Below are 8,775 nucleotides of genomic sequence, written 5' to 3'. Positions count from 1 at the left end.
TGGTCATCTACTCATTAGAATGTGCCCGCATCTCTACCGCAGTTTTTTTTGTTGCTATATTATTCCCGCACCTTCGACAGACCCCAACCCGGTGTAGATTTGTTCAGCGGTGACTCCATGAGGTTCTTGCTCTTCACTACATATAACACCAGCGTACTCCAGAACTCCACACAGTCACCGTTATTGCCTGTTGGTCTTCTCGCCCCCTTCACTGCCTCTCCCCCACCAGTCCCATTGGCCCTATATTGAGTCGCGCCCTCCACATTCCCTGCACAAAGGCCAGACCCTTCGACCTTGCTCCTCCTCAATATGGCAGTATCTCTGTCACATGCCCCGGCGACGACCACCAACACAGCCTTATGGAGACGCAAGACTGAGTACTCACCGTCGCATGTCACTGCAACAACACCATCATTGCATCCGAAACCATGCCAACTCCCACAAAAAACGGTGATCCTCCCCTACCCGTATCAAGCTCCTCTTGGTGTCGTCTGGGTGAGCGTACTCCTTCATCGCTACCTGAATGAGATCTCATAGAATCTGCACAAACCAGAACTACCTTTCGAATTATACTTATCCATTTTTTGTTTCGAAAATCTGTGCTGCCATTCATCCAAATTCGCAATGGTAATGACCATTCTGCCCTTATCTTGATCCTTCTCCCGTGAACCCTGGATCATCATCTCCGCCGCCATGTCCCAATGCAGCTTCATCAATTCATTACGTGCTTCAACATCCTTGGTGTAATTGTGTTCAATAATAGAGATCCCTTTTGTTACTGGTCCTATTGTCTTCACGCTTTTCAAGCAATCCTACCTGGGCAGATAATTTTTCCCACGATCAAAGAGCCCTTCCGCAAAAGAGCTATTGTTATCTGCATCCTTCTTTCATAGTATACCGTATGAAAGCAAACAAATGAATTTTTTCATACCTCTCCTTGTGAGACAGATATATGTCATTTATCCGCCTTGTCCACTTAAACAGATTAAACAGTTCTTTTTTCGAGACATCTTTTGATAAATTTTCTACCAAAATAGTGAAAGATTCACTCTTCAAACGTTGGTACTCTTCCCAATTCCGAATCTGCAGATCTTTTAGGTGAAAAGGTTGCCTAACTCTAACATTAAAGGAGCTTTTTTTTATGAAAATACTTCTAGATAAGGAAACTACTTAAGTTTAGTGAGAGAAGAGAGAAAATTTTACAATCACATTCTATGTAGATTTAAGAACTAACAAAGCTCGCAAATGTCTATATTTCTATTAGTTAAGATTTTTTGTAATCAAACTTTGTACTCATTTTTAATACATACTTTAATGTAATAAATATATATTTTTAAATTTAGATCTAATATTTTCTCTTATAAGTATTTTTAGATTTTTTCTAATGAAATAAAAAAAACCATAAACTATAAACTCTAAAGATTAAATAATAATAATAATAATAATAATAATAATAATAATAATAATAATAATAATCTTCCCTTGTATTTTTCCTCGCATGTATTTTTGGGCACATAAGAGAACCGAAGCGCAAAATAAAACACACAAAATGAAGAGACCTAATCATCCCTCTGGGTCTGGGCATTGCCGCATTGCATATAGCCCCAACATCAGTTCCTTCTAAGTGGCCATGTCAGTTTTCATGAAGAAAGTTGGACATGTTTTGAGTTTGCGTTTTTATTATTTCATTTTTCTTTTTTACTTTTTATTTTTGGTTTTAAGGATCAATATTATTAAAAAAATTAAAATCAACGAAATTTATCTGATTCAAACAGTAACATCCTTAAAAAAAATTTGTTATCAAGTACACAATACAACATTTTTTTATATATTTTTTCTTCAATTATACTAGGTGTATACTAAAATTAACTACAAAAATGAGTTATTACAATAAAATACACATTAAAATATAAAATATATATTAAAAATAAATTAAATTATATATGTATTTATAACCAAATACTACATGGTAACTAATTTAATAGCTGATTGTGATGTGCAAATAGTATTTTTTAATCTTATTTAAAAAGTATATGATAAATAATTGCACTTGATAATATTATTTGAAAAAAAGATTGAAAGGATTTAATTTCTGAGAAGCCCAAGTGGCCATGTCAATTATTTCATGAAGAAAGTTGCATTGGACATGTTGAGTGTGCATTTTTTTTAATTTGTTTAAATAGGTTATTGATTTTAGGAATGATATTATTGAAAAAATATTTTAGAATCAAATGAATTGATCTAATTCAAACTGAAAATTTTAAAATTTAATTTTGATCTCATATTTAATTTAATAATCTTATTACTTAGTTATATTTTGTTATTTTAAATTAATAAACAGTAACACATTTACTCTGAAGAAAATAGTAATACAAAAACTGAAAAAAGGGAAAATCCACAGCCTCATATATAGTCGTACACAACACATGCATAGCTAATACATAACAAGGGGTCAGCACGCGTGATTTTATTTGTTTTAGATTCTGCATCGTAAGAAAGTCTTCAATCATATTTTTGTAGATAGGGGTGGGGGAGCAGCATTTAATAAGTTCTAAATCTCATCTTCTATTCTGAATATTTCATTGAATTCATGTGTTTATATGGATAGAGTCTTATTAATGGGTGTGTTAAGAACACTTAGCTTGTTAAGATTAACATGGTTTAAACAGAAAATCATTTTATGAAAAAGGGCTAGTGAGTATGTTAAGAACATTCGTTTGTCTCACTTTTTTTTTTTTTTTAATTACTACATAATTTTAGCCATTTTTTCGCTTAATATCCATACAAATAAAAAATACCATACATTTATATACTTTGATAATAAATTATCTAAAACCTAAAACATAGTTAATAAATCTATAATAAAGTGCATAATATAAATTCTTTAAACTTAGTATACTAAACAACAAAAAATAGTTAGACGAGCTAACTCGCACCTATTTAATTTGAATTTATTTAATTTGTTAGTTATTTGAACAGAACCAAATTGACCTACTTTTAAATAATAAGATATGATTTATCTGTTTTTACAGGTGAACTGAGCTGATTTATGAATCATAATTCATTTTAACTGTAAAAGTCTAGATCACTCGTTAGCACGATATTATCTGTTTTTGCACATAAGTCTTTACGGTTTTGTCTTTGACAAGAGGGATGATAGTTGAAACCTCCTATACTCACTCGTCAAAATAAGTCATACTAGAGAGAGGTATCCACACCTTTATAAGGCATGTTTTATTCCCTTCCCAACCGATGTGGACCTTACATTAACCAATCTAAAATAGATGACATAAATAATTACATATAGCTAAAAGTCTTTTTTTCAATCAATGATTGATATGGCAATATAGTATTTTTCTATATAAGTCTCCATAAGGCTTGAACTTGTTTTACAACCTCTCATTCTAGATCTAGTGATCTCTATCTCTACATTATCTCTTGCTTCAAACATGGCAATATCAGGTAAAATTAGTGTTGAAGTTGTGATCCAAGTACCAGCTTCAAAGTTCTTCCACATTTTGGCAAAGGAATTCCACAATATCCAAAACATTTGTGAAAGAGTGCATGGAGCCAACTTGCACCAAGGTGATGACTGGCATTCCACTGATTCGGTCAAAAATTGGACTTGTCTAGTAGGTAATTAAGCTTTATTTCATTAATAGAAATTATATTTGCATTATTTTAATTGTAAATGAGAGATTCTTTTAGAAAAGCTAAAAGATTAATGAAATTCGTCTCTCTAATAATTTTTTATATGAAAATTACTAAAATTTGTATGAAAATATTGATTATGTTATTAATATTTTGATATTTAGAGAGTCAAACTTTACTTATAAATAATTAATAATAAATTTTTTCAACTTAAAATGATAAAGTTTTGGTTATAATCTTATTTTTTGAAGTAAGATATTTCTTTATCTTTGGTTATTTATCTTAATTAATTAATTATTGTGTAAAATAATAGATGGTAAAGTAATTACATGTAAAGAGAAAATTGAAGCCATCGATGAAGAGAAGAAGTTGATTAAATACAGCCTCTTTGATGGAGATATCGGTCAAAACTACAAACTCTTTAAGTGCAATGTTCAAGTGACTGAGACAAACAATGAGAGTGCTAGTGTTAAATGGACTATTGAATACGAGAAGATCACTGAGGATGTTAAAACTCCATACGGCTACTTGGAGTTTTTAGAGAAGGGTACTGTAGAAGTTGGTGATCATCTTCAAAAGGCATAGCTCTCCAACCATTATAATTAAAGGAAAAAAAAGTATATCATCTATATCTATATATGAATAATAATTTATGTTATGTTTGGCTTGAGGTTAAGTGTGTTTATCTAAATAACGCAGTGGTGCAATCATGGATATGCATTAATATTTGCTTCATCATCTGTTAATTCATCCTTTATTGGAATGGAATTAACTTATTTCATGTAATGTTAATGGTTTCTTGTTGAGTGTACCAAGTTATGTATACTAAAAGGATATTTTATCCATTATTCATGTGTGCCTTTTGTGTTAGGTGGTTTTGTATTACACTCAAATTGGTTTTTAAATAATTTTAGATTTTAGACACTTTGACTTCTAATAAATTTTTATCATTTTAAAAAATCTCCAAACGTCAACTTTTTTTTTGTTAAAACAGTTATTGTTTTATGTTATTTCAGCGGTTTAATTGTTATTATATCCAAAAATAATAACTCTAAAAGATATCAATCTTAAACCTAATAGAGAGTTTATAAAAGAGAAGAAAGAGAAAATGAAAAAGAATAATAAACTGTTGTTAAATAAGCTTACACAATATAATTACATTATTACTATATATAGTAACTGAGTATAATTAACTGGTGCTAACTAAACTAACAAATTTAACAACCATCTCATGTTTTAATTAGTATAAGCTACACTCTTATCTATATTAGCTACTGTAGATTCATATACAATGTCATTTTCCTTCAAACTTAAGATTGGTGAGGTTGCAACCTTGAGTTTGGCTCTACAGTCAAGAAATGATGAGAAAAAATCGACTTTAGTAAGAACATCCGCAACTTGAACTGAGCCTGGTATATAGTTGACTCGAATGGTGCATTTTTCTGCATAGTCCCTAACAAATGAAGATTTAGCTCAAAGTGCTTTGACAAATGCAGCTAAAAACACATCACTTTGATTGTCACAAAAGAGCTAGAGAGTTGTACTTAAGGGACGTTGTAGCTCAGCCAGCAGGTTCCGTATTCATATCACATTAGCCACTGCTAATGCCATGGATCGATACTTTGCCTCGGTACTAGAGCACGCTACAACACTTTTTTTCTTAGAGGACTACCAAATTGGATTGGAACCAAGGAAGACACATGTACCACTAGTAGAATTTCAGTTATCAGGGTCACTTCCCCGAATTGAATCACTATAGGCAAGGATAAGCATATTCTTCCCTTTCTTCAGATGTAAACCATGATGAAGGGTACCACTTAGGTATTGGAGGATTCGCTTCTCCACCTTCTAGTGATCTTTTGATAGTAACTGCATAAATTGGCACACTCTATTAACTGAGTATGCAACTTCAGGCTTGGTCGTGGTGAGATATTACAAGCTACCAACCACACTTATATACAAAGAGGGATTATCAAAGGTAATACCTCCATTTGCAGTGAGTTTTAGAGTAGATGACAAAGGAGTTTTGCAAGATTTGCAGCTTTTCAGCCCTACTGATGGTTTCAGTGGCTAAGAGAAGGGAGGTTGAATCTTAGCCCCCTTTTTGTTTGATTATACTTTCTGGTTTTTAAGAAGACTTTTCTGTTTTTTTTTTTGTCTCGTCCCTAGCCACGAGATTTTTATTTTTGTCTTGTCACTTGGCACGAGATATTTTTGGTTTTTGCTCCTGGACAGTAAAAACAGAAATGGAGTAGGAGAGAAAGAGAATTACACCCAGATATATCCTGGTTCATCTACTAAGTGCAATGCAGCCTACATCTAGTCTCCATCACAACAATGATGGAATTTCACTATAATTAACCTGATTACAAACTGTAAAGTGCTAATCCAACTTACAAGGGGATTCCCACAGAATCATGAAACACAACATAGATGAACAAAGGAACTCTAAGGACATCTATGGCTTTTTCTTTTAATTTTGCACTCTTTGCCTTTTTCCGCTCTATGGCTTTTTCATACAAACCTCACTTGTTTGTCTTTTTTCCATGAGACTCAAGACATGACAAAATTAAACAGAAAAATTTCAAAACAGAATACATTGAAGGAGAAAAAAATCTGTAAGCTTAGGTAGCTATGAGACTTCTGTGCCTTGCACTCTCAAACTTTCTCCCTTGAATCAAACTGTGACTGTTCACCCCTTTTATAGAGAAGAGAAGCCTTCACAGTTGAAACAAAACGAAGCTTAACTTCTTTTCCTTCAAAACAGAACCGGTTCGGCCACAGAGAGAGAAGAGGTAACTCATGCAAAACCCAACATGCAAATACCTCTAGTTCTTCTTTGGTCATCACTCTTCATCAATCCGAGCACTCCATCCTTGGCTTGCTCTCCAAGATGGATTTTTGGCTTTTGATGCTTCATGATGATGATGGCTTCATCTGCTCCAATCTCTGCCTCTTCCATCACTTCGCCACTCTAGCTACTTCCTGTGATGGTTGAGCAGAATCAGAGACAAGCCATGCCTCCAAGGATCTCTTCCTTGCTGGCCGAATCTTCTTCTTTCTTTTTGAGTATGAGGAGCTCGAGATTACCTCACCAAATCTTACTATTTTTGGTGAAAGTCTCAGCCACAACATACTTTTATTTTGTTATGTTTTCTTGCCATCATCATGATGGTCTTGAGACGTGCTCCTTCTTCTTTTCGGTGAGTAGGTGTAGCTTCCATGGCTTCCTGGACAATGACCGAAGTAGAGAAGAAAAGAGATGAGAGAGAATAAACAACTTGGAAGGAAACCAATTAAATGAGTTAATCAATATAATTAAAAAAGTTACTTTTACTTCCCTTAGAGTGGCGTGTAGCTTAAACACATCAATCATGTCACTCATATTCTCTCTCTCATTTATGTTTCCAATGCCACCAAATTAAAATTTGAAATTCATCCTTAATGAGAGATGAAATCCGTTGGAGAGCATAAGGCAAATGGTAACATTTGCTTTCCTGATGGATTTTTGGATCAAGCAAGTTTTGGTCTTGTACCAAGACTTTTAATTTGGGCTTGTATCACAATTGCTGGCCCAATTAACAAAACATTGTTTCAGTCACTATGATCATTTTAACATCAAGACTGAAAGCATATTGGGCTTGCACCAAAATTTCATTTTCGGCCCAATATTAACACCTGCATAGCAAAATTATTAATCAACACATGTTATATGAAAATCATAATTAATAATTTTGCAATCAATCATTTCAATAATGTTTGTTCATCATCAAAATAAATCTGAGTTTTCCAAACTCATCAATCTCCCCCTTGATGACAAACATTATTAAAATTGAAATGGAAAGAAATTTAAGATTGAGTAAAGAATACTCCCTTTGAATTTTTGAATTTCTCCCCCTTTCTAAATATCACATGACTCCCCCTTAATGTATGCTTATTTTACCAAGGGAAGCACTAACCTGTAACATTTTAATCAAGCTTCAAGTAACAATGTTATTTAGCATATTTATTCCATGATGCTAAATGCTTGATTTATGAGCAGATTTGAATGATATACAAAACTTATTTGCTATCACATGTTTAATTTTCTGCTCAATCTTACCATAATCAATCAAAATCTATTTTTGACAAAAGACTTGCTGTTAAAAATATTTTCCAGTAAATCAGAGCAATCTTAGTAGGAAAAATATTTTTCAAGCATGATATAATCTTTTCCAAACACAGCAACTTTCATCATTAAGAACTTAAAGGAACTGTCAAAGATAAATCCAACATAAATCATTTTATCATGGTAACTCAAATGTATTATAAACACAGTAAACACACATTTTATCAAGATAAACATCAAATAATGGCAGCCATCAAGATAAAACTAAATGCATTGTTAAACATCATAAACCAAATGCATAATCAACATGCATTATCAATCATTAACAAAGGTGATCATGAACTCTCAAAGAGAGTTTCATCCTATGTTTTCCAGTTTTAATTTTCAGAAATTTATTCTCCCCATTTTGTCATCAAAGGGGCACCTGCAAAACAGATCTTGATAAAAAAAATAGAATATGCAAAATATAACCCCAGAAGTTTCAACAAAGTATCACAAGGTATGGTACTAACAGTATCTATCCTAACAAAACAGAGTATCAAATTGAGCCTAAGAGTGCCAATATCAAAGAGAACAGAAATAAATCATCAGAAAGATTAAAATCAGAATCCTCAGTGCCTTCTTCGCTACCAATGCCCAGATCATTCTCCAAGTTTTTCAGCATTAGACCCACTCTATCTTTACATCTCTCCCAAGCCCTTTCATTCTCATAGGCTAGCTTGCGAGCCGCCCTATGAGATTGCACCATTAGCTCAGACATATTGGAGGATTCAGTGAGAATTTCTCTCATTGATTTGGTTGCTTTGGAGGATTCAGGCTGACTTTCAAGGTCACTATCCGTTGGCATTGATTTCTTACCCTTGGTTCCTTTAGCAGCTCCGCCTCCTTTGATCATAGAGACTTTGTTCTCTACATCCTCATTTGTGAAATCTACCTTAACGTACTCAAAAATACACGTGAGAAACATTCCATAAGGTAAATTATCCTTCTTGGTACTTTTTACAAATTCCCACATA

The 8,775-nt window shown here is 33.0% G+C and overlaps 1 non-coding gene across 1 annotated transcript; it reads left to right on the top strand.

Annotated features, from left to right (window-relative positions):
• Window positions 1–3,271: 3,271 nt before the first annotated feature.
• On the top strand, window positions 3,272–4,503 carry LOC112703947 (uncharacterized). The gene is made up of 2 exons (XR_011863619.1): window positions 3,272–3,636; window positions 3,965–4,503. It is a non-coding gene; the product is annotated as an uncharacterized protein (transcript).
• The last annotated feature ends 4,272 nt before the right edge of the window (window positions 4,504–8,775 follow it).

This window comes from Arachis hypogaea, chromosome 7 (genome assembly GCF_003086295.3).
Source record: "Arachis hypogaea cultivar Tifrunner chromosome 7, arahy.Tifrunner.gnm2.J5K5, whole genome shotgun sequence".
Taxonomy (NCBI): domain Eukaryota; kingdom Viridiplantae; phylum Streptophyta; class Magnoliopsida; order Fabales; family Fabaceae; genus Arachis; species Arachis hypogaea.
The sequence above is the reverse complement of the archived record's forward strand: the minus strand, read 5'-3'. Positions and strand labels throughout refer to the sequence as shown.